General features: G+C 44.1%; 1 protein-coding gene across 1 annotated transcript in view; it reads right to left on the reverse strand.

The window, feature by feature from the left end:
• Positions 1-25,096, reverse strand: part of LOC309478494 (uncharacterized protein) — a gene marked incomplete at its 3' end in the record, with an annotated part of 405,172 nt that overhangs the window by 17,671 nt on the left and 362,405 nt on the right. The window lies entirely within an intron of this gene.

Consider the following 25,096-nt stretch of genomic DNA (forward strand, 5'->3'; position numbering starts at 1 on the left):
AGAGAATCGCAATGCTGACTAAACTTTTTTTTAAATTTTTGAATACTTCTGGATTTGAAATAAAAATACTGAGTGTGTGTTTGTGGTACAGCTGCGGATCAGTCACTGCAAACGCAGCATATGTGAAAGAACTATAGCGCGCTGCTCCTGCACCACATACACACCGCACTCTGCTGTGTTCCTGTTATAATCATTCAGAAAGAAGATCTATATCACATGAGGACACTGTATTGTCTTATTCTCTTGACCCAGAGAAAGAGGAACTGTTTCTAAGAAATGGCTGGATGTCGAGTTGACATGTGACAGCTTTTGTTGCAGAGATCTTCAGCTCACATTTAGACACAGTACACACACAGTAATTTTCCACTAAACTATTGCCTGTTGTCATGCAATCACACACATTACATGAAGTCAAATTAATTTCCATAACACTCCTGTCTTTCGATATACGTTATATGTTAAAGGTCCCATGACATGCTATTTTTTGTAGGCTTTAATATAGGCCTTAGTGGTCCCTAGTCCAATAAAGGTAAAGACAACATTCTTTGGGGCAAAACGAAGGATGATGGCATGGAAAGCCTCCAACGATGAAGTTTGGTGGTGGGGGCTCAGTTCTGCAACATTTTTCAGCATTCTTTTGTTTGTTAGCAACTTGTTGAAAGTTTGAGAATCTGCAGACAATAAGAAAATATATTAGAAAACAATACAGTACAGAATATTACAACGCTGATCTCTGGTAAATTTCTGAAAGTGACTAAATAACTTTGTGTATTTGTCCGTTTTCTTTTTTGACATTTAGCCTGTATATTGATGAAATACCTGCTTGGAGCCATTGTCAGTTGTCTTGCGGATTACATGCTCGGGTAAAGAGGATCCTCATGTGTATGGACATCTCGAACATGGTTCAGGATTGCGCTCCACTTTGCAATTCTCTCTGGCTCGGATGTTGAGCCAGCTGCAGTCCAGTAAATATGATTGTTGATGCTTTTCATCCACTTTTTGAGTATGTAACAGTCTTTCTGCTTACTGATAGCTTCCAGTTTCTTTGAAAGTCCTACAATGAAAGCAAAATACATAGTTAGTTAGTTAACCCATAAGAACCCGCTGTGGGGTGTCACAAACACTGGTGATTATCTGGTGGATTTTGTATGATATAATGGACTATGTACATCAAGGCGCTCCATATTGGCACTTGACAATATACCTTTTGCCATGTGCCAGACATCATAGTAATGGGTTATTTTTCTCTCCCTGAGGAACTTCTGTACTTGTGGATGACGATCAGTGACAATGCAATCAAGGTTGACGCCACGCGACTCCAGTAATGCTAGACTCCTCGTCAGGCAGCTACCACCAACCTCGTTGCTCTGTTAACACAGAAAAACAATATATTAATTGAAAATGCATTATAGACTTTGATTTTCAAATTGCAATCAATAAATAACCACTTTAAAACATCTTTTTTGACAACTCACCTGAACCAACTGAATGTCCACAACGGTGTTAGTATTGAGGTCCATCATTGTATAACTCCCATATTTTGCAAAGTACCCTGTTGTGTTTTTTTTTTTTTTTTTAAATACTGACATTAGTAATCACCATTCAATACTTTGGTATTATGTCTGGCATTTTATTTAGTTCACTCCTTTTAACTTCAATATGTAACCCATGTATAAACTACACTATTTCAGTAAAGTATCAATACCTGGAGAGTCAGCTCTCATGTCACCACCAAGTATAACTTTTTCCTCCTGACTTAGCCGCTGCAGATTCACATCCTGTGTGACTTTCCAGTGGTGAATAACTGCGGGTTCAATGAAATCTCTGGCATGGCGGCGAAAAGTTTTATACCGAAACAACTGTAGCTTCATTGTATTGAAGACCCGTTAATGTGGGTGGATAAATAATACATGTAATTTGAGCTAAATCGAAGTAATTCAGTTTAAAAAAACTACAGTTGCACATCATTTACCTTTTCGATTTGTATGAAAGATGCACCACTCAGGTAAACGGCGACAGAAAGGTTCAGATTTCCAGCTGGCATGCTACCAAGGATAGGCTGGCTATTCCATTGTCTTGAAAATGTGCAATGGGGGCACAGCTGCTTCACAGACAGGAATGTCCCCAGCCTTTTGGGTCCTCACATCACATGCCCGCGTGCAGACCGGACATAAATTAAACAAGTCCATGATTAGGGTTGGGTATCGGTTGGGTTTTATCCGATACCAGTACTTACTCGGTATTTTTCAAACGGTTCCGGTGCTTAAACGGTTCTTAAACCGGTACTTAAGAAAACGAAACCGCACACACTTTATCAAAAAAATAATACCTGTGTGTGTTTTCTGAAAAAGATTTTCTGATTTCTGATTAAATAAAAAATTGTGCCGTTTAAAAGGCTACTGATGTAGCCGAAAACACTTAAGTTAAGATCAAAAAAATTTCTTCTCATATTATTTATATATATTATATATTATATTACGTATTATATATTATAGACTTTTACAAAACAGAAAAATATCTGACACTGAGCAGAAATATTTAACACACATAGTATAGCCTCATATAAATATACTTGATATACTTCATACTTGATATGCAAGATTTGCAGTTGGCATTAAAATACTAGACTTACCCGAAGAGGAACACTGCAGCTGAACTTGAACTTTAGTCAAGAATGTCAGAGGTTTTGGGTTCTAATCCGCATTCGTAGTTTTTTGTTTGTTGTTGTTGTTTTTTTAAACCGATTATGCTCATCAGTGGTTGTAAATCAAGCAGGGACACTTTGTGTGCATTAGGCTATATTTTTTTATTTAACCAGAACTCTCCGCGCACATACTCATCTGAGACGCGAGCACACACACACACACACACACACACACACACACACACTCATCTGAGACGCGAGCACACACACACACACACACACACACACAAACTCGCGCACATACTCATCTGAGACGCGAGCACACACACACACACACACACACACACACACAAACTCTACACACACGAGACGCGCGGAACTCTCCGCGCACATACTCATCTGAGACGCGAGCTCACACACACACACACACTCGCGCACATACTCATCTGAGACGCGAGCACGCACACACAAACTCTCCGCGCACATACTAGACGACGCCTCATAAATAGATCGATCTCTGCAACGTATTGAAGCGCGTCCGCGTCCAACGTATTGAAGCGCGCGTGAAGAAAGTGCGGTGTGCGCGAGCCACAAGAATCCGCGCCACTGATCGCAGATCGCTAGATCAGAGCGCTAGATCGTCTCTTATTTAACAAACGAACTAAATGAATGCTCTGCTGGTTAACTGGAGATGTTTTGTTATTGGATCATTCATGCCGCGAGATGTTTTATAGGGGGCGGTGAAAAAAGTCAGGCACCGAAATCAGGCACCGAAAGTTGCGTTCTTATTCGGTCTCGATACTACCGTTTACGTCGGAACCGGTTCTCTATTGGAACCGGGTCTCGGTACCCAACCCTATCCATGATGCAGTTCTCGTACACTATGTACTTTTTGCTGTTGTGGGTAGGAGTGGATGAAACTTCTCTATATCAAACCACAGAGAAAGGAAAACACATTTTTAGTTAAACAGATTGAACTTTCGTCTGGACTGAACTGTAAACCATCACCCTGTTTTCAACTGGTTTAATAATTATTATGCTCATAAAAAAACATAAAAGAATGCTATAAACAACAACTCAACTTTATTTATATAGCACCACTAAAAACAACGGTTGTTGACCAAGGTGCTGTAAATTATTGCACATAACATTGGAATTAACACCATTTACAACATAAAATACAGGACAAAACACAGAACATACCAGACACCGCACAAATCAGCTACAATTATATGCCAAAGAAAAGTGATAGGTTTTGAGTTTAGCTTTAAACTCATGTAGTGTAGTGGCAGTTCTAATAAAAACAGGTAGGCTGTTCCAAAGTTTTGGTGCAGCAACGGCAAAAGCTCGATCTCCTCTCGTTTTTAATCTGACCCGCAGAACATTTAATAGTCTCTGGTTGGATGACCTAAGAGACCTTCCAGGATTGTGGATGGAAAGTAAATCAGAAACGTATACAGGAGCCAATCCATTCAAGGATTTAAAACCAGCATCAAAACTTTAAAATCAATTCTGTAACGGATTGGGAGCCAATGCAGAGATTTAAGAACAGGGGTAATGGTCTCTCGTTTGCGCACACCAGTAAGGAGCCTAGCAGTTGCATTCTGCACCATTTGCAGACGGTTATTGCACATTTGGTGTGGCAAGGGGGGCGTGGTTCAGCGAGGTCTGTGACAGGAGAGAAGATCGGGAGACCGCTGCGGCGTGAGTGTGAATGACAAACACCTGTGTCTTGTTTCAGTAATTGGCGTGGGGAGACCGATAAAAGCCACGAGGAAACGAGATGCGGGAGAGAGAGACCAGCGGAGATCTGTGGGCGATCGCACAACAGCTGAAGGCAGCGGGAAGAGTTGTTCAAAAGAACGCCGCGAGTGAGAGTAAGAGCGCGAGCGCGAGCAACGTGTTGATTGACAGCTGATGCTAGTGGACTGAGTTTGATTACATAGCGCTGTGTGCGTGACTTTGTTTTTGTGCTGTTTATTTTTGGTTTCCAATAAAGACCCACAGTCTCCGCAAGCCGACCCTGCCCTCTTCCTTCCCAGAATCTTGAACATTGTTACACTGGTGCCGAAACCCGGGAAGGAAGACGGAAGCCGCCGCCAGCATGCAATCTCCGCCACCGTCGCCGCTTGCGGATGTGATTTCATCCCTCGCGGTCCTCCACCAAGATCATCACCGGGCCCTGATGGAAATGCGGAACGATCTGGAACATCGGTTCCAGGTGCTCGTTCAGGGCCAACAAGAGGATCGCGAGAGGTTCCGGAGCTGGATAGCCCGGGAGGTTCGGACCGAAACGCCGCCGCCGGTAGAGCTCCCCCACCTGCCGCTGAATAAGATGGACTCACAGGACGATCCGGAGGTGTTCCTGGACCTTTTTGAGAAGTCAGCAGAGGCAGGTGGGGGGCCAAGAGAGCAATGGCCGGTGCGCCTCATCCCACTGCTGTCCGGGGAGGCGCAAGCGGCGGCCCAACAACTGCCTGTCCAGAACCTCCTGGTCTTCGACGACCTCAAAAGAGCCATTCTACAGCGGGTCGGCCGGAGCCCAGAGCAACACCGCCAGCGGTTCCGTTCGCTGGATCTGGGTGAGAGCGGCCGGCCCTTCGTGATGGCTCAACAGCTCCGGGACTCCTGCCGCAAGTGGCTGTTGGCTGAGGGAAGCGACGTCGGGAAGATCATCGACCGTGTGGTACTGGAGCAGTTCATCGCCCGTCTGCCCAGGAAGACAGCGGAGTGGGTCCAGTGCCACCGACCGACGTCGCTGGACTTGGCCATTCAACTGGCGGAGGACCAGCTGGTGGCGTGCTCCAGGGTCAGCGAAACTTTGCCAACAATCTCTCTCTCCTCCTTTTCATCCTCTTCTCCTTCTCCTACCTCTACCTCTTCCCCTCGACCTGTTCCCCTCCCTAGGTCCCGTCCTCCCGGACCGTTCCGAGGCTCACCCCGGGGGCGGGGTGGGACAGCGCTGGACCTGCCAGGGGGCCCGAGACCCCAACCCAGGGGCATGGGGTTCGCCACCGCTGGGGCTGACACAACTCCTCTTCCTCCGCTCTCCCCACGCCAATCACTTATCCCACTTTCTGCCCTGCTGGCGTTGCGGGGACCCGGAGCATTTTATAGACAGGTGTGATGGATGACGGGACAATGATCCTGGTCCCGGATGTCCCGCAGGCTGCCCACGATCAGGCTGGCCGGTACCAAATACCTGTGAGTATAAAGGGGGGTACCTATCAGGCTCTGGTGGATTCAAGATGTAACCAAACCTCGATCCACCAAAGCCTGATTCAACCTGAGGCATTGGATATGAGCATTTTGGTTCGGGTAAGGTGTGTACACGGGAATGTGGTGAAGTATCCGCTCATGTCTGCTATAGTCTAGATGGGATGTACCCAAAAAGTGAAAGTGAGGAGGGTACAAGTCGGGAACCGGCCTACTTTACATATTTCAAGGGTGCTGAATCCCAAAAAACTGGTTCCCAAGCGAAATTGTGAGTTTTTGACCTTCTAATTTGCATATCAAAATGGCCGCCAAATTGCCTATCTTGCTCAGTCGTTGGACCATTTTCCCCTATTATGTTTGTAAGTAGGCAAACAAGATGAGGAAATTAAGTTTCTAGATCGATAGTCAAGGGTCAGAGCAAAGATATAATGGAGGCTCACTGCCTTTTTTATGTATATATATATGCAAAATACCAACTTTTAAGGTGAAATTAAGCATTATTTGTGTCATTTTTTAAGGCCGACATACATATTCAATCAATATCACTCTTAAATGTTCCCAGTGTATATATGATATGTGATGTATTCCATATTACATAATAACTATGAAAAACACCATTGCAAGTTGTCTGAGATTTTTTTTTTAATGCAAATTAAGCATTTGTCCTCTAAATTCTAAGACGGGGAAAAACCCAGGTGAATAGGGAAAAAAAACACCTTGTAACTTCCTCCGGGACATCGTGCGTAAAACAGCCAACCATCGCTGTCTGCGAGCCGCCGTATTCAAGCACCGAGAGTGCACACACTGCGCCCGCGCCTCCGAATCAGGTTCTCGAGCCCGCAGAATGCGGCAATCGGAGCCCGGAGGCCATTCTGCCCCTAGCCGTACATGCGAAAGTGTGGGAAGCTATTCCATGTGCGTCAGAATGGGTGCTGAGCACAGTAAGAGAGGGCTATTCATTGCAGTTCGCTCGCCGTCCCCCGCGCTTTCGAACGCGAACCGAGACGAGAGTGAATGGGGAAGTAGCACACCTACTTTGTGCAGGAATAGCGAAACTTCTGTGCAAAGGGGCCATAGAACCGGTACACCCTTCTCTGAGTGAGTCAGGCTTTTACAGCGGTTACTTCCTCATGCCCAAGAAGGACGGAGCTCTCAGAACGATTTTAGATCTGAGATATTTGAACAAAGCTCTTATGAAAAGACCGTTCAAAATGCTCACAACCAGACAGATCCTCGCGCAGATTCGCCTGAGGGACTGGTTTATTTCCCCTCGATCTGAAAGACGCTTACTTTCAGATTCAGATAATACCCTGTCACAGGCCATTCTTGAGATTCGCCTTCAACGGTCAGGTATATCAGTACACCGTTCTGCCGTTCGGCCTGTCTTTAGCACCCTGTACATTCACGAAGTGCATGGACACGGCTTTCGCTCCCCTGAGAGGTCAGGGCATGCGGATTTTGAACTATTTGGACGATTGGCTGATTCTAGCACAGTCAGAGGAAGAACTTATCTCTCACAGAACAGTGCTTCTCAGCCACCTGGAAAGCCTGGGTCTCACGGTCAACTGGACCAAAAGCTCATTACTGCCCAGTCAGTCAACCTCTTTTCTGGGTTTGGAACTGGACTCTGTGGCAATGACGGCCCGGCTGTCGACACTATCCGACGCCTGACCGCCTCTTTCCAGTTGGGCAGCGCCGCACCTCTAAAAACATTTCAGAGGATGCTGGGTTGTATGGCATCAGCTGCAGCAGTGCTTCAGCTAAATCTACTGCGTATGCGCCCACTACAACGCTGGTTGAACGCTCGAGTGCCTCACCGAGCCTGGGCGTCCGGCGGCATTCGACTGCAGCAGGGAGTGACAATGGGAGCCGTCTCGCACCGAAAAGTTATCTCGACGGAAGCATCCAACTTAGGTTGGGGCGCTCTTTTCGAGGGCAAACCGGTCTTTGGTCTGTGGTCAGACCAGGAGAAATGCCTCCACATAAACTGTTAATGATAAGATAATAGTGATCGAGAACGCGCTCAAGCGCTTCCTCCCACATATACGGGACCACCATGTGCTAGTCCGCTCAGACAACATGTCCATGGTGTCCTACGTGAACCAACAGGGTGGTGTCAGATCCAGGAATCTGGGAGCCGTGCACGTGCCAGGCCACCTGAATGTCGGTCCAGACAGACTGTCCAGAGACATTCCCCCGGGAGAATGGTTCCTGCACCCCCAGACAGTCCAGCTACTGTGGCACCTGTTTGGCAGGGCGGAAGTCAACCTTTTTGGGTCAAAAGATAACGCTCACTGCCCGACGTTTTTCTCAAAGAGCGAGGATGTGCTGGCCCAAACCTGGCCCAGCCGCCCGCTGTATGCTTTCCCTCCGATCTCGCTGTTACCACAGGTAATCAAGAGGATCAGGGAAACGCGCCACTCATTGCTCCTCATAGCCCCGTGATGGGAGAACCAAATCTGGTACCCAGAGCTAGTTAGGCTGTCGCACTCAGCCCCATGGCCGATCCCAGTGAGGAAAGATCTTCTCTATCAAGCATGCATGCCTGGATAATTAACGGATACCCGTTGATTTGCCAGAAGGTCGTAAACACGATCACGCAGTCTAGAGCTCCTTCCACGTGAAGGCTCTATGCGTCTAAATGGTCAGTGTTCTCCAAATGGTGCGCTACTAAGAGCCTGGATCCACACACACGTGGGGTTTCATGGGTGCTCTCCTTCCTGCAAGAGCTGTTGAACAAGTGCGGGTCCCCCTCCACGCTCAAAGTGTATGTGGCGGCTATTGCAGCGTTCACGCAATAAGAAGGAGCGAGCTTATCATTCGCTTCCTTAGAGGAGCCAGGATGGTGAACCCCCCGCGGTCCCCCTCAGTTCCTATTTGGGATCTTTCTCTGGTCCTAGAGGCCCTGAAAGCATTTCCCTTTGAACCGCTAGAATCTGTGGATCTGAAATACCTTTCGCTCAAAACCATTTTCTGACAGGTCTGTCGTCAGTAAAACGCATGGGGGATCTACATGCACTGTCTGTTAGCCCCGCATGTCTCGAATTCGGACCAAATGACTCCAAAGTCATCCTCAAACCGAGACACGGGTACGTCCCCAAAGCGATTGGCACTCCCTTTAGGGCGCAGATCATCTCCCTGTCAGCACTGCCAGCATCCGATAGTGAGGACAGTGATAACCTCTTATGCCCCGTCAGGGCGCTGAGAGTTTACATCACACGCTCCGCCGCCTTTAGGCAATCTGAGCAGCTCCAGCTCTTTGTTTCGTTTGGTGGGTGCACCAGGGGTCTCGCCACCTCGAAACAGAGCCTGTCCAGATGGATAGTGGACGCTATTGCAGCAGCTTATGCGTCCAAACACCTGCAGTGCCCTTTGGGCATCAGAGCCCATTCCACTAGAGGCATAGCCTCATCGTGGGCTTGGTCCAGCGGGATTTCTATTCACAACATTTGTATGGTGGCAGGCTGGGCCTCCCCCTCTACATTCGTGAGATTTTATAACCTGGAAGTTCCCGCCTTGCAGGCTAAACTGATATCAGTTTAAGTGATATGTATGTTCTGCCCAGTCGTTCATGTGCAGACTACTTTCGTGTACTACTAGCTTTTCTGGTGAGCTGCACTAAGGAATGAGATTCTCTATATACAGACCGGTGGAGCCACTCTGTATTTTCCCCATCACGCGCTTGTGCACTGGTGCTGGCCTGTGTTGCTGGCCGCCTATTCTCCACTCAGCTGCGCTAGGGGTTATACTCTCTATACATAGACCAGGTGAAGCCGCTCTATATTCTCCCTATGATGTGCTTATGTACTGTGCCGGCCCGCGCTACTGGCCACATTCTCCATGCTTATACATAGACCGGCAGAGCCGCTCTGTATTCCTATGAAGTGCTTATGACATGTGCTGGCCCGCGTTGCTGGCCGCCTGTTCCCGCATGTTGTGTTCCCCGGGCTCCACTGGGACTCATGCAGTGGATGCTCGGCGCGCACGGCATTGACAAGGGGTTCCCGTAGCGTAAGCAACTTACGCAATACGAGAGAACCTCTCGTAAGAGAACTTACTCGGTTACCTATAGACATTTATATAGCGCTTTTTCTGAGACCTCAAAGCGCTTTACATAGATGGGGGAATCTCCTCAACCACCACCAATGTGCAGCATCCACTTGGATGATGCGACGGCAGCCATATTGCGCCAGAACGCCCACCACACACCAGCTTACTGGTGGAGAGGAGACAGTGATGAAGCCAATCAGTATATGCCTAACGTGGCCTCAGTTCTCTCTAGAAGAGGGAACGAGTATTGCGTAACCTGCCGTGTCGCGCCATGAGCTTATTCGCTTCAGTCTATGAAAACCAGAATTTCAGCCTTTCAGCCTCTTTTATACACGCTAGCCACACCCATTCTGGTGGGCTGAGGCGCATGGAGGGCGCAAAGCGCCCTCATTGGGCGTGACGTCACGCAGGGCTCACTAGTAGGCTGCTGCAGTTGCCATTCAGAGACATGGAAGCATCTGAGAGCAGCCGAGCCTATAAACGTTAGTGAGTACCGGTACTCCATTACAAATATGTACAATTCTGCGAAATTCCATGTTAAAACTAGATTCCGCCTTCGCAATTCCGTCCGCGATTCCGTGATCGCGGAAATCATATGGCCCTAAATTTTGACCCACTATGGTTGAAAAAGTATCATTTTGGATAAATAGGGTAAGAAGTTCAATCAATAACTAAGGAATATTGACATTGTTTGTCTAAAAAAAATAAAAAAAATTGGAAATTTACCAAAGCGTGTGAAACTGTTATGATCCTCTTTGCTGTTACATTCACCTCAGGCAAAGGGTCCTCAGAGATGGGACTGACCATGCTATGTCCTGATCTAAATATTCAACTTGGGAAGTTTCATGGTGGTCTCTTTTTGAATATTTTTCCCTATTCACCTGGGTTTTTCCCGTCTTAGAATTTAGAGAACAAATGCTTAATTTGCATTAAAAAAAAATATCAGACAACTTGCAATGGTGTTTTTCTTAGTTATTATGTAATATGGAATACATCACATATCATATATACACTGGGAACATTTAAGAGTGATATTGATTGAATATGTATGTCGGCCTTAAAAAATGACACAAATAATGCTTAATTTCACCTTAAAAGTTGGTATTTTGCATATATATACATAAAAAAGGCAGTGAGCCTCCATTATATCTTTGCTCTGACCCTTGACTATCGATCTAGAAACTTAATTTCCTCATCTTGATTGCCTACTTACAAAAAAAATAGGGGAAAATGGTCCAACGTCTGAGCAAGATAGGCAATTTGGCGGCCATTTTGATATGCAAATTAGAAGGTCAAAAACTCAAAATTTCACTTGGGAACCAGTTTTTTTGGACTCAGCACCCTTGAAATATGTAAGGTAGGCCAGTTCCCGACTTGTACCCATAAATGCTCCTCACTTCTTATAGAAGGCCATTTTTCTGAAATCCGTCTAGTCTACTATGATTCAATTTAAGGGTCAAAAACATAGTGTAGAGGTGGCAGTTAAAGGGTAACTAAACCCTAAACCAACTTTTTTTAGTTAATGATCTGTAAGAATGGGGCTTTATTAGTGCTGTTCATTGATTCGAGTAACTTTTTTGACATTTGGGTATAAAGTGTTTTAATTCTACAATATATGGTGTAAAAACGTCTGAGTGCTGCCCTCTTCAGGTTGAACGGTGGCTACTGCAGTTGAATTTTCCTATTGGATGTTGCGGTACTGCGTGACGTAAGCGGTACTGCGTGACGTAGGCAGGTTCCAGCTCACCACGCCCTCCCTTGGTACGAGCTCACCACGCCCTTGGATGAGCTAGCGTAGATTTATCTGTATTTAGTACAGTGGTAGGTGTACTGTTGCTGGGTGCAACTGCACTGCTGGACTGCATAGCTTTCCAGCAGACTTGGAAATTAGGCGCCAGTGTTTGCATGCACTTGGCCTGGAAGACCGTGAGTGTAAAACCTGCATTTTACGCGGAATTGGCTTTTCCAACGCAATAGAGGTGGAAATTGGCTTCTCCACACAGCTCGCGCTGAACAGCGACGCAGTGCCAAACGCTGCTCCTCGATCCTGCATGGACTCCACCACCGCAGCGGCGTCTTGATGTGAGTGATTATATATATTTTAATCACAATTTATGGTTAGGCTAAAGTTAATCCTCTGGGGTCGACAAACGCGTCGGCGCATTTTGCTGGATTTTTTCACATAGCGGCAAAATATGAATATGCCTATAGAGAGCGCGCGCTATTGACATCAACTCGATAAAACTCATCAGATGCATGTACTTTACGTCGTCTTGCGACCCTGTGAGTCACTCTCCATTTTAGAGAGTCTGACAGCAGGTCTCAGGTGCACGCCCTTCCGCTCACGGTTCATCCCCTCTATCTCCGCTGGGGTTTGCCCACTTTTCTAGCATTTTTCAAATATTGCCAGTGGGTGGAGTCAGGTTCTGACCAGGGGTTTAGTTACCCTTTAAGCCGCACCTCCGACATCCGCTGATTCTGGGAACCAATTGGCCTGCTTTTAGTGAATTATTGGGGTTATTATGTGCGGATGTTTCTTGTGGAAAGGAAAAGCAGGAAAGGGGGGTGGCCGTGCGGATGGGAGAGGCTGAACCGGGACCTCCGGGACTGGAACCAGGGGAACAGAGCGCAATTGAGAGACAGATTCTCTCGGAGCGTGATGATTTTCCCCTGGAACAGTCTCAGGATGAGTCATTAAAACATGCTTTTGAACAGGTCCGTGCCTAAAGTTAAACTAAAGTTTCTGAAATAAGGCCACAAAACACATACTAAATATGTGTCAATAAGACTTTTGACTAATGGATGTTGTCGCCTAGAGTTTTTTCTTCAAAATGATGTGAAAATCACCCTGACTTATCATTCACATAACACAATACATTTATTTAAATTTTGCAAAGCACTTTCTGTTTGGAAAGGCAATATTCAAGTGGGCGTCAACGATTTAACACCATCATGCATATTTAGTGGTTCGCACCTGAGGAGACAATGGGGCCAGCATACTTAACGAGCCATTCATTCAGGTGTGTCACCTATAGCCACAAGAAAGAATGCAAGAGCAACAGTTGGAAGCATCTCATTTTTATTTTTTTTTTTATTTTTTTTTACAAATTGTGCTTGCAAATTGGCCTATAATATCCAAGGAAAACATGTCTAGTAATTGTGCAGTTAATTCTTATACTGTATTTTCCGTTTTGGAATATTTATCCTCTCCCCAAATTTGTCACTAATAAAACACAATAAAAATTATTTAAAGAAAAGGCTTATATTTACCTTTTAATAGTTTGTTTACATCTACCTTCTAAATATATTTTTTTATTAAAAAGGTTACTATTACAACAACAATTCAAGTGTAATCTTTCTTTGTAAAAACTAAAGTATACATTTTATCATACATATTTCAAAGTTAAGGATTTGATTGATTATTTGATTACTTTATTTTTGACAAAACATACTATATTTAACATATGAGCAAAAATTGGCAAACAAAAGCTTATTTGAGGTGGCAGATATTTTACAGTAAAAATGTATAATCTATCCAAAACTAATCAACGAAATCTTTCATATGTCTGTAACATAGGTCTTTCGTTTTTATTATAAGAAATATAAATGTTAATTTGCAGTTTAATACGTTGCTTATACAAATACATTTTATTTCAACATATTTCAGTCGATTTTTACTCAACAGTTTGCTAAAAACGAAACATTCATTCACACACAGAAACGCCTGACTGTAACGTTGTTTTTATGAAATATTAGGGCATATAAATGTTAATTTGCAGTTTAATACGTTGCTTATACAAATAGCCTACATTTTATTTCAACATATTTCAGTCGATTTATACTCATCTCAGTATAGCAATACAGTTTGCTAAAACATCATAATTCATTCACACTCAGAAATGCGATTAAATTTTTTTTTGCGAGCTGTGGTAAACAGCGCATCTCTGCTGTTCATTCATTCACAAACAGAAACGCGATTCACTTGAGAAGGAAAAAAAACTTACTTCAGTATTCCTCAGCTCAGTCGGATCCTTGCTCCTCGAAATACCCGCACTTCTGAGGTACATTTTCCATTATTATTATTCCTCACAGCGCTGGAGACGGTGTAAACAAGTACAATGATCTGATTAAACTTGTGTTTTCTCGAGCTGATATGTGGGCGTTCACAGGTTTGCGTGGATTGCCTCAGTAATTTGCGTTTGAATAGCGCGCGCTCTCCGTGGGCGGGGTCACATAAAAAATAATTAGATGAGATGAGAACGACTGACATCTCGCTCTTTTCTTACAGATTAAATGAACTGAGAATATTTGTTTTTTATATAAATTACTTCATTTAAAAGAAGAGAATTCAAGCTTCATGCCTGTGTGTCTGTATGCCTGTTTGACTGAGTATTCACTGAGTTATTGTTCATTTTCGGACGCGTTTCAGAATGGACTACACTGACAGAGAGAAGGCAGAACTCGCTTCGTGTTTATTTTTCTTTATTTGGCAAAAAGCAAAACACTTCGTTTTTATTGTGAGTATACACAAAAATAATACACATTTAACAGAATCGATTGATGTATGAAACGTGTTTGTAATATCAAAGTCAACAGAGCAAAATTAATCTCTTTTGAACTGATAAAAAAAATACTGTATATATATATACAATTTTCTTAATATATGTTGTTTGTATATCTGGAGTTTGTAACAAAAATAATTTCCCCCTGGGATTATTAAAGTATTTCTGATTCTGATTCTTTAGCAAGTGTGTTTTTATACTTTTCTAGTACCACTCATTTAAATGGGAAGCTTTTTATATCTTATATGTAATACTTTTTGTACCCTTCTGTCATTGTATTCATAGTTTTTATTGTTAATAAACAAACCACATCCATCCCCCGCACCTTTGAAAAGCTTGCTACGCCCCTGTACACATGGATTATAATGTGCTGTTTACTCTGAGGAAGAAAGATCAGATCCAGCCTCCTTTATCAACACTACAGATGTTCTGGAAGATAGATCTGGGATGTATTTCTCAAGCACCACTGATTTAACTTTCGCCTCCCTGAACTTCTGGACCACTGTCTCAATGGTGTTATTAAAAGCCCGGAAGACTTTTATTCCTCCTTGAGCCCCAAAAGGTTTACCTACAGATGCCACTCAATGGCAACTATTGCAGGAAGAGAGCGGCCGATGGCTCAGGACTTCAGGAGGTCTGTGGAGCGCCGGAGCTCCAGGACTGCATCTGGAGACACTCCCTCGCCTTGATAAGGTCCTTCATTTAGTCGGCTTGCAACATCGCCTTGGTGTGCAACAGGAATCGCCTCCAGCCGGACCCACTGCCACACATGCCTGGCAAGTAGGGGTGTAACGATTCGTTTTAACAACGATTCGATTCGATTCACGATTCATGGTTGTCGATACGATTCAAGGACGATATTGGTTCATTTAGAACAATACGATCCGAAACGATTCAGTGACTTGAAATCGATTCAGTGACTTTTTAGCCAAAAATTATTGTAAGTGAATCAGGTATCAATTAATTATGGATATAAACAAACAAGTAAAACACAAATTAATGTCAAATGCATTCACATTTTATTTTTAATAGGTAGGACTGAACGATTATGACAAAAATGATAATTGTTGATTATTCCCTTGAAATTGTAATTGTGATTATTAATTACGATTATCACAACATTGAATGATGTTTTGAATAGTTTGGCTATGGGACCCACATTTCCCCATGGTCATCAAGCCGCGACCCACCTTTTTAGGAATTATATAAGCCTATTATAATACATTTGTTTACACAAAAATTGTTGGCACACAAGTTCTGTCCCCCTTTACTTAACAAAAAAAATTTAAGAATTTGACAAATACTGATAGACAGTAGGCACTGCGAGGTTAAGCTATTAACCCTCTGGGGACCAAGGTGTTTTTGGAGCCCTTGAGATGTTCTGACATGCCTTGAAATTTGTGCTTTTTTCAGTTATTTATAAACATGTTAATGGCAAAGGTGTAAAATCACTCTATATAGCACAAACAGGGCTACCAAAATATGCGAGCAATGTGTATGTAGATGTTTGTATTTTTAAGAGAATAATGTTTATGCGTGGTTATTGGAAAAAATAAAAATGAAAGTGGCTGAATTAAGACCACAAAACACATATTAAATATGTGTCCACAAGACTTTTGTCTAATTGATGTTGTACCTTTGAGTACTGGCTTCAAAATTATGTGAAAATAGTCTTGCTTTATCGTTCACAAAAAAAAATACATTGATTTAAATGGTGTAAAACAGGTTTTGCTTGGAAAGCCAATATGCGAGGGGGGCGTGAAGGAGTAGTTTACACCTGGGATGTCCCACCCACTCTGCATAATGACTCTGAATAGCCATTCATTCAGGTGTGACACTGACTGAGCCACAATGCAAGGACAATGTATTTAGAAGAATACTTATATTGACCATTTAAGATTTCGCTTACATCTATCTTGTAAATATGTTTAGCTATTTTATTAAAAATGTTACAATTACAACAATAATTACAATTTCAACAATATTTCAAGTGTACTCTTTCTTTGTAAAAAAAAAAAAAGAAAGAAAAAAAAGATTATAGGCCTACATTTTATCATATGTATTCATTAGTTTGAATATAGCCAACAATGGAACATCTAACATCTTAGTCTATGACTTTATTTTTGACAAAAATAGTGTGACTAACGCCTGACTAACGTTGTTTTATTGAAATATCAGGGCATATAAATGTTCATTTACGTTGCTAAATACAAATACATTTTATTTCGACATATTCCAGTCGATTTTACTCATCTCAGTAGGCTATAGCAAAGCAGTTTATTCTTTCACACACAGACGCGCGATTCATATTTAGGCTAAACACTCTTTACAAATATGTACCCTTCATTCATCTCACAGAAACGCGAGTCATATTATAGAAATGCGATTCATCTTTTTGCGGTTTACATAGGCCTACACTAACGTTATTCCATAACGTTATTCCACACTTGAGAAAAGAAAACAGCCTACCTCACTCCTCAGCGCGATCTGCTGCTCATATCAGGAGATATTTCTCCTCATCAGCACTGTGGAAACTTTTCTCCATAAAGGCTATAATGTCTCACTCGCGACGCGCTTTGTTTACAGCTGATGTGGGCGTTTCACAGATCTGAAATGGTTCTCGGAATTTGCATTTGAAAAGCACGCGCTCTCCGGGGAGTGGTCACATTACTGTGAATCATCTCGTAATGAGGTCGACTGGAGTCGCTCTCTTTGTATACAGATTACAGAAACTAAGAATATTTGTTTTTTATATAAATGACTTCATTTAAAAGATGCGATCTCAAGCTTTATGCCCGTGGGTCTGTTTGCCTGTTTGACTGAATTTTCGCGGAGTTATAGATAATTTTCGAACGCGTTTCAAACGGGAGTTTACTGACAGAGAGAAGGCAGAAATCGCATCATGTTAATTTTTCTTTATTTGTCAAAAAGCAAAACACTCTATTTTTATTGTGAGTATACAGAAAAAAAATTGAAACTGAACAGGATCGATTGATGTATTACACGAAAATGAAAGATCAAAATTAACAGAGCATTTAGTGTTTATTTTCATTGCTAAAAAAAAAAAACGAGCAAAACGCGCGGGCGCGTTTTTGGTCCCCAGAGGGTTAAATAGCAGTCCCAAACTAGTTTTTGTTAATACAATCTTGGTATGAGCCACCACAGTCATATAAAAATATACAAAATAACCAGTAAGTGGCATTTTGTTATGGAAACAAACAACAATTAGGCTACCATGGTGATACACAATACTTAGAAGCACTGGTAAAGAAACAAACTGCTCCTGATAAATAGCAACACACATGGCGTACCAATAACGTAATTTATTGGTATTTTACTTTTATTTCTTAACTTACTAATTTACGACGTTGCATTCTCGTATGACTTTAGTGAAGTGATACAGCGCGCTCCGCTGCATTTGCGCGTGCAGTTGAAGAGTGCGCGCTACAGCATTATAGCGCAGGAAAGTCCGTTTTTCTGAGGTGAGAGACTTTGCGCTGCCTGACTGTTGTCGCGCTGCTGCTGGCGCGTCACGCATGGCGACGACGGCACAGATAGGCAGACTGAATCAAGTCACGTTTAACGCCTTTAAGAAAAAACATCCATATAAAGTCTAACGTGCTTAAATCCAATGCGCTATTGGATTAGCGCAAGTTTCTTTGGGTGCCCTCTCAGTGCCGTGAATCTTTGGTAAGCCAGGAGGAAGCCTTCAGTTGACTGGTCACTGACAACATCTGTGTGTATAGCTCTGGATGCCATACAGCAGAAAACAATTCCCCACACCTTGAGCTTGGATCTCTTTTTCACCTCGTCCTTGACTTCATATGTACTCAAATGGTCTGGCTGGTGTTATCCGCTCGGACGGAAGGTCACTCATGATCTGTTGGCACTTTCTGGCCCTGGCCTTTCTGCACACCACACAGTTATCAACTCTCTTTTTAGCCAGCTTCCGGCCTTTAATCACCCAGGCTTTCTTCCTCATCCGGAGGAGTGTGCCTGCTATTTCTTCATGGTTTGCATCGTGGGCCTCTTGAGCTAGGAGAGTGGATATCCATGCCTCATATGGTAGAATTGGTACAGCAGTCTCGTCCTCATCAAAGATCTGGAACCTCCCTCCACAAACTAAGAGCCCAGTCTCTTGCTCTCTGTAAACAGCAAGTCTGTTGAGAGTGGTGTCTTGAAAGGTTATACCTTCTTGAGCTGCAAGGAACAGGTCTCTTAGTGCATCTTCACACTCCCCGACAGTGAGTACAGCTTGTTTGGCTCTGGACCTCCAGTTTGTTGAAAGAGCTTCCTCCCACTTTGGTTTATTTGAGACTGAATTCTTGGCCAACACCTTTTTCCATCTCGTTGCAGCTCTCCACACCCAGGCAATGACCCTAATCAGCCTGGTCAGGCTGCTGAATTTCCTGATGTCAATCAGTTTGGTTACCGCAGAGCAGGCTGGCGATCTTCGGATCTGAGTCTTAGGTTCATCTGGGTTATTTTGCCGTGCATCACTCCTGTTTCTCTTTGCCTGCGCTCTAGTCAGTGCTGCCGAAAAGCTTTCCTTTGAAGTTTATTTATGCCTTCCTTGGCATACGCGGCGACTTCTTTGGCTGACTTATGTGGCCACTCTTCCACAGGTTGCCGCAGGAACGCTGGTCCATCCTGCCACATGGAATCTTCCTGGAGGTCTTCTGGGGCTGCCCCTCTTGTTATAATGTCAGCACTGTTCAGGCCTCCCGGGATCCACCACCAATCTTCAACGGATGTGGATTTCTGGATCTCTCCAACTCTATTTGCGAAGAAAGTTTGATATCCATAGCTGTCTCTCTGGATTGCTCCCAACACAGTTTGGCTGTCTAGTAGATGAAGCCATCGTTCCATTTCTATTCGACTGTGCTTTTCGACATACTTTCGAAGTCGTGCTGCATAGACAGCACCGCAGATTTCAGCTTTTACTGGTTCTCCTTTTTGGTCCAATGGTGTGAGCTTTGCTTTAGACTCAACCAGTCTGACTTGGATGCCTTGCTCGGTCTCCCATCTGAAGTACACTACGGCTCCATAGCTTTGGTCACTTCCATCAGAGAATGTTATTCCCCAAGGTTTTCCAATCCAGTTGACTGGTGTGAGGCTTCTATGGAAAGTGATTTGGCCAAGACGTGTGTATTCCTCAAAGAATCGGATGGCTTCTTCCCTCAATTTTTCAGACAAAGGTTCATCCCAAGTATCTCGGGTGAGAGTTTTGACTCCAGCTTCCTGGAACGCCTTTCTGACAAGAATGGCGCCCTTTTGTTTGGCAGGTGTGACGAGGCCTATTGGGTCATACAGGCTAGCTACTTGGCTTAGTAGTACTCTTCTCGTCAGTGGGTTTGGAGTTTTCCCTCTCACCTCTTCATCAAAAAGATTTTGGCCGACTCTCATTTTCTTTTTCCTCTTTGAGAAATTGATTGAAGTCATGAGGTACAGTTTATCCTCTTCAGCAAGGTATCCCACTCCAAGGGCCTTATTGTCTCCTTCCCTCATTTGGTTTGGGAGAATGAGTACTGCGCTTGACTCCGCTCCTTTTTCTCCTGGTACGATCTCCTGCCTCCTGCTTTGACTTGACCGGACCCAGGGCTTGAGGAAGAACCCACCCGTCTTTAGGATCTCTTCAACTCTTTTGATGTTCTGATCCAGCTTTTGCAAGTCATTATGGGAAGTCAGGATGTCATCGACATAGGTATCCTCTTCAAGAATCCTACGTTCCTCCTCCAGGCGAGCGAACATGGGCAGTTTGGCTGTCTCTCTCATAGCCAATTGTGCAATGCACCCTGCTGGTCGATCGCCAATGTTGACCCTTGTGACCACATACTCTTCAATCTCTTCCTCCTCAGTGTCTCTCCAGAGAAATCTGTGGAGGTGCATCTCCAGGTCTTCCAACCACACAGAATTGTACATTTTCTTGATGTCGCCAAGGGCAGCATGGACGCCTCTCCTGAACCTGAGTAGTACTGCTCTGATGGGATTGAGGACATCAGGCCCTTTCAGCAGAAGGTCATTCATGCTGACCCCTTTAAACTTCTGGCTGCTGTTCCATACCAATCGCACAGGTGTTGTGAGAGAGTGCGGGTTTGGCGCCACCAAGTGGCTGACATACCATACTGGCCCTTTCCAACTGGCAATGATCTCTTTGGTGAGTTTCTTCGCTGCTCGTCTCTCCACCATCTCATGGACTTGAGCTGTATATGCTACCTTCCACTCTGGCTCTTTTTTGAGTTGTTTTTCTGTTCTCAAAAAGGTGGCTTCCACCCCACTCCTGTTGTTGGGAAGGGAACTTGGGTCTTGAATCCAGGGGTATTTTGTGTCCCAGTGGGGTTCATCACTGTGAGTATCAGCTTTGATGTAGGTGAGGCCTTTCCTTATGATCTCCAGCTCTCTTTCCTCACTCAGAGTCATTTCCTTACCTCCTGGTTGACAGTTGCCACACCGGCATCCTCCACACTTTGGTTCGCAAGCTACTCCAATGCTGTCCCATTTCCACCAATCCAAGAACTCTCTGCGAGCGACTGTGCTTTTGGTTTCAGCTGTGAACAGCTTAGTTATCTCTTGATACTTGACAGCGGTTACTCTCATGGATCGAGCAAAGTGTGTCTCAGACCTGTGTGCGGCTATATCCACTTCTTCAAACAGATCTGGATGTGCTCCACCAACAGTCTTTCCTAGTGGTCCTTCCCATAAGACAAGATCTCCAATCACCTTCACTCTTTGAGGAGCAAGTCTTCCTTCACGGTGGCTTATCAGTAGCTCAATACTCTCCGGTCTCCTCAGATCTCCTAGATTGACTTCTGGGAAGAACTTCTTGAGTTGCTCAGGTTTGATGACTCTGTGGATGTTGGCAATTTCATTCAAACCATAGCAGATAAGCTCATGAGCTCTTTCCGTGCCTATGGGCGTTTTGACCCTCACTCTGAGGAGATATCTTTTGGTTTTAACCTTCATGGCCATTCCTCCGACTCCATGAACGACTAAAGTGATGTTTTCACTTCGAAGATTTAGTCTCCTGGCAGCTTTGTGAGTGATGTAATTTGTGTCCGATGCCAAGTCGATCAGGGTTCCAATTCTTTGTCCTGCATTGGCAGTTACCTCGAGCAGCATTAGAATAACTGGCAATTCTTCTACTGCACTTGACTCAGTCTCAGTCACTCCAAGCTGATTCTTTCCAACACAGTTTGTTTTCCCAGTAATGTTGGTGAATGCTTTCTTGAATTTCTCCACCATCTCTGGGGAGAGCTTAGATACAAATTCCTCCTGCTCCTCTGTAAGCTTATGTCTTCTCACATTGGATTGTCTTCTGTCTGTGTCACTCCTCCTGAAACCTCCCTTCAGGCAAAGAAAGAAATGATGGTCTTTTTTACAGTCTCTGTTCCTGCACAGGTAAGTGTCTTTACATTCATCATCTTCTCCATGACAGACCAAACACCTCTTGCAGGCCCCCAGCTTTTCTACAGCATCCAACTTTTCCACAGGCTTCAGTTCTTTGAAACGCTTGCAAAAGAAGATCTTTTCTCTATGCTTTTCATCTCCACAGACAACACAGCCGCCTTTCCTTGTGGAACGTGTGGACGCATATCTTCTTTCCATACAAGCATATTTCTTTTCTGGTTTTTCACTCACCGACAGCTGCTCTAATTTTTCAAGAATTTCCTCCTGTGTTTTCAGGAATTTAAGAAGGTTCTCAAAGTGATTGTTCGGTGTGACATTATTCCTCGGGTTAACCATGTAGACAAGCCAATCTCGCTTGATATTGTCAGGTAACTTGCTTTCTATGGATTTAATCACTAGAGGGTTGTTGATGGCTCCTGTGTTTCCAAGCTCTGTGAGGTCATCCAGGGCCTTCTCTATAATTTGGATCATCTCGATAACTTTTCTAGGCTGATTTGCTCTTAAAACAGGAACTTTCTCCAAATCCTCAATTATCTCCAAGGCTATTGTAGATTTGTTCCCATACCTGTTCTCAAGCACCCTGAACATGTCCTCCGCAGTATTATAACTAGACAAACGTAGGTCTCTGCACATTCTCTCATCTACACTGTCAAGGAGTTGGATCTTCTTTACTTCGACTGAGCCTGTCGGTTCCCCCTGCTTTTGTAGACTCTCCCAGTCTCTTCTCCATCGATGGAAATTCCTTTTATACCCACTGAACCTGGGTAAACAGGTCGGTTTTATTCTCAGTGTTGGCTGTGGAGCTGGCACGGGCGTCTGCGGCACTCTCCTTCCATCTTTCTCCTCTTCTGCCATTCTTTGCGCTGTGAGAAATTCTGCCCTCCTTGCTTCAAGGCTTTTGCTGAATGCTTTCAGGTCTTTTACTCTGCCTTCCAGCCTTTCTTTTTCTGCTACTGGAATCCACATCTCCCACTCTGCTAGGCTTGAGACTGTATCTTGCACTTGTGCCTTCGCACCATCCCACCGTAGCTCGTAGCCATCTCTATTTACAGCGGTAACAGGTATTTGAGCAATTCCATCACAGGCTGTCTCGGCTTCTTTAATTGCAGACTTCACCTCGTTCTCCCCGTATCTAGGCCATAGGTTCGACTGGATCACCTCTCTGACCTCATCCAATCGTACTTCGCATTCTTGGAACGTCTTCTCAAGTTCAGTCTGCTGCTGCTTGCTCAGGTCAGCTTCTTCACCCTCATCGGTTTCAGCTTCAATGTCTGCCAGAAGGCCAGCCCTGTATTCATCATTTGTCTCACTGACCTTCCTCGCCTCCGACGTGAGCTTCTTGAACTCCTCTCGCAGTTCGCCCTTAGTCATGTGTTTATCTCCTCTGCTAAGGAAGTTTGCTTGCTTGGTAAAAGCGCTCTTAGCCAAAGTTCTTTCTTGCTTCAGCTCCTTCACTGTTTTTCCAAGAGCTTCCTTCGCCATCTTGAGATGCCAATCCTCCTCTTTACGACGACAGCTTTCCTGACTTCAGGCCGTTAATCCTTTTGTCTTCACTGCCACGGTGGTTATCAACTGTCAAGTTGTCTAGGTGTTATAATAAGTCCAGCTCTGCCCAAACTTGAAAACGGCTTGCTCAACACATGAAGGATGCAAAGGGACAACTCAATTCCTTTTAATGCTTTATTTTTCTCCCAGATGGTTTTGATGCAATTGGTTGATTATGTTGAAACAGTTGAATTAAGTAGTTGAAATGAATTGAATGACATAGAATTAAGGACTAAGGAATGAGGAATAGGTTGATAACCTTAAAACAGAAAACAAACATGCATTACTTTACACAATAAACAATGCATGACACAGCAACAAAGTATGCCTTTGAATAAAGTAAATGTTTAAACATCTCAACTTAATCTAGCACACATCACTGCCACATTATCTGCAGTCAGGAAATATTCACAACAAAAGGAGTCACCACTCCTACCAGAATTAAACATGGAATTTGTGCTAAGCACTGAATGCAACAGTAAATTATTCCAAATATTACATACCAGTTGCGTCTCTAGTGTTGAACAATGAGCTGTTCTTTCTTGTTTGTAGGTTGAGGACTGAAGTAAAAGCTAACCCCAAACATTTTATACCCATGCTTATCTGCCAGGTGCGCAGGTAAAAGCAGTCCCTCCAGAAATGCTGGCTCAACTGTCAGTTCCACTCGTGTGTTTGGAAAATTCTGCCCTCTTCAGGCCTGGAGTTTTTTAAAGGAAAAGCTGCCATTGTACTAATTTTGTGTGTTTTGTTCTTTGACGCAACACCTAGTATCGATACAATCGATTCATTACCTTTTAAAACGATATTAGATCGATATATGTCGTCCGGAAGGCCAACTTGCCGAGCACAGATCGATCCAGTTGGATCGTAGGAATATAAATCGATACATCGATGTAGTTGATGAATCGTTACACCCCTACTGGCAAGGAATCACTCCTCTAATCTATCTAGAGGAGATTGCTGTTTTCCACCGGCCATGGCAAGGGTCATCATGTCCAACTCCTGGAGAGAGGGAGGAGACAGGCTTACTTAAAACATCGTCTCAACTCTCCTCAGAGATAGACCGGGCCAACAACATGCTCTCTGCCGGATCAGACGGGCCTGCCGATGCTTCTGGTTTGGGCATGAGGAGCTAGCAGCTGAGTTTTGATAAAGGCAGAGATCCGACTCAAACTCCTCCGCCAGCTTCACCTGTGAGCCTCATAAACAAAGCAGTGGGACTGGACCGCTATGTGCAAATGCTTTGCTCCCATCCCTCTTAAAGAGAGCCAGGCGGGAGCGGAGCTTCTTCACTGTGAATCGATCGCATTGAGTACAGCCAGACCCTCGAGAGTTAACCCAGCATGCTTTGCTCCAAAACAGATCACACATCATCAGGTGTAGTGGAGCATTTCCATGACGTGATGCACTTTTTAACCCAACTAGCCATCTGTGGCTAGTTGTCTTTTGTCTTTTTTCTGGAGACAAAAGAGCTGATTATGTTTTACAGCCTATCAGGGCACCTGTGATGTCATCTGATTGCTGTAGCCAATCAGAAATCGAATTTCTTCTTCCTTGCACTGCTCGCCTAACAGACATTTCTTGCTGGATGAAGGACCTTCAACTAAACCTTGCTGAGACAGAACTGCTCATGGTCTCGGCCAACCCAACACTTCATCACAACTTCTCCATG

Source organism: Leuciscus leuciscus, assembly GCF_965113295.1.
Source record: "Leuciscus leuciscus genome assembly, chromosome: 1".
In the NCBI taxonomy this organism is placed as follows: Eukaryota; Metazoa; Chordata; class Actinopteri; order Cypriniformes; family Leuciscidae; genus Leuciscus; species Leuciscus leuciscus.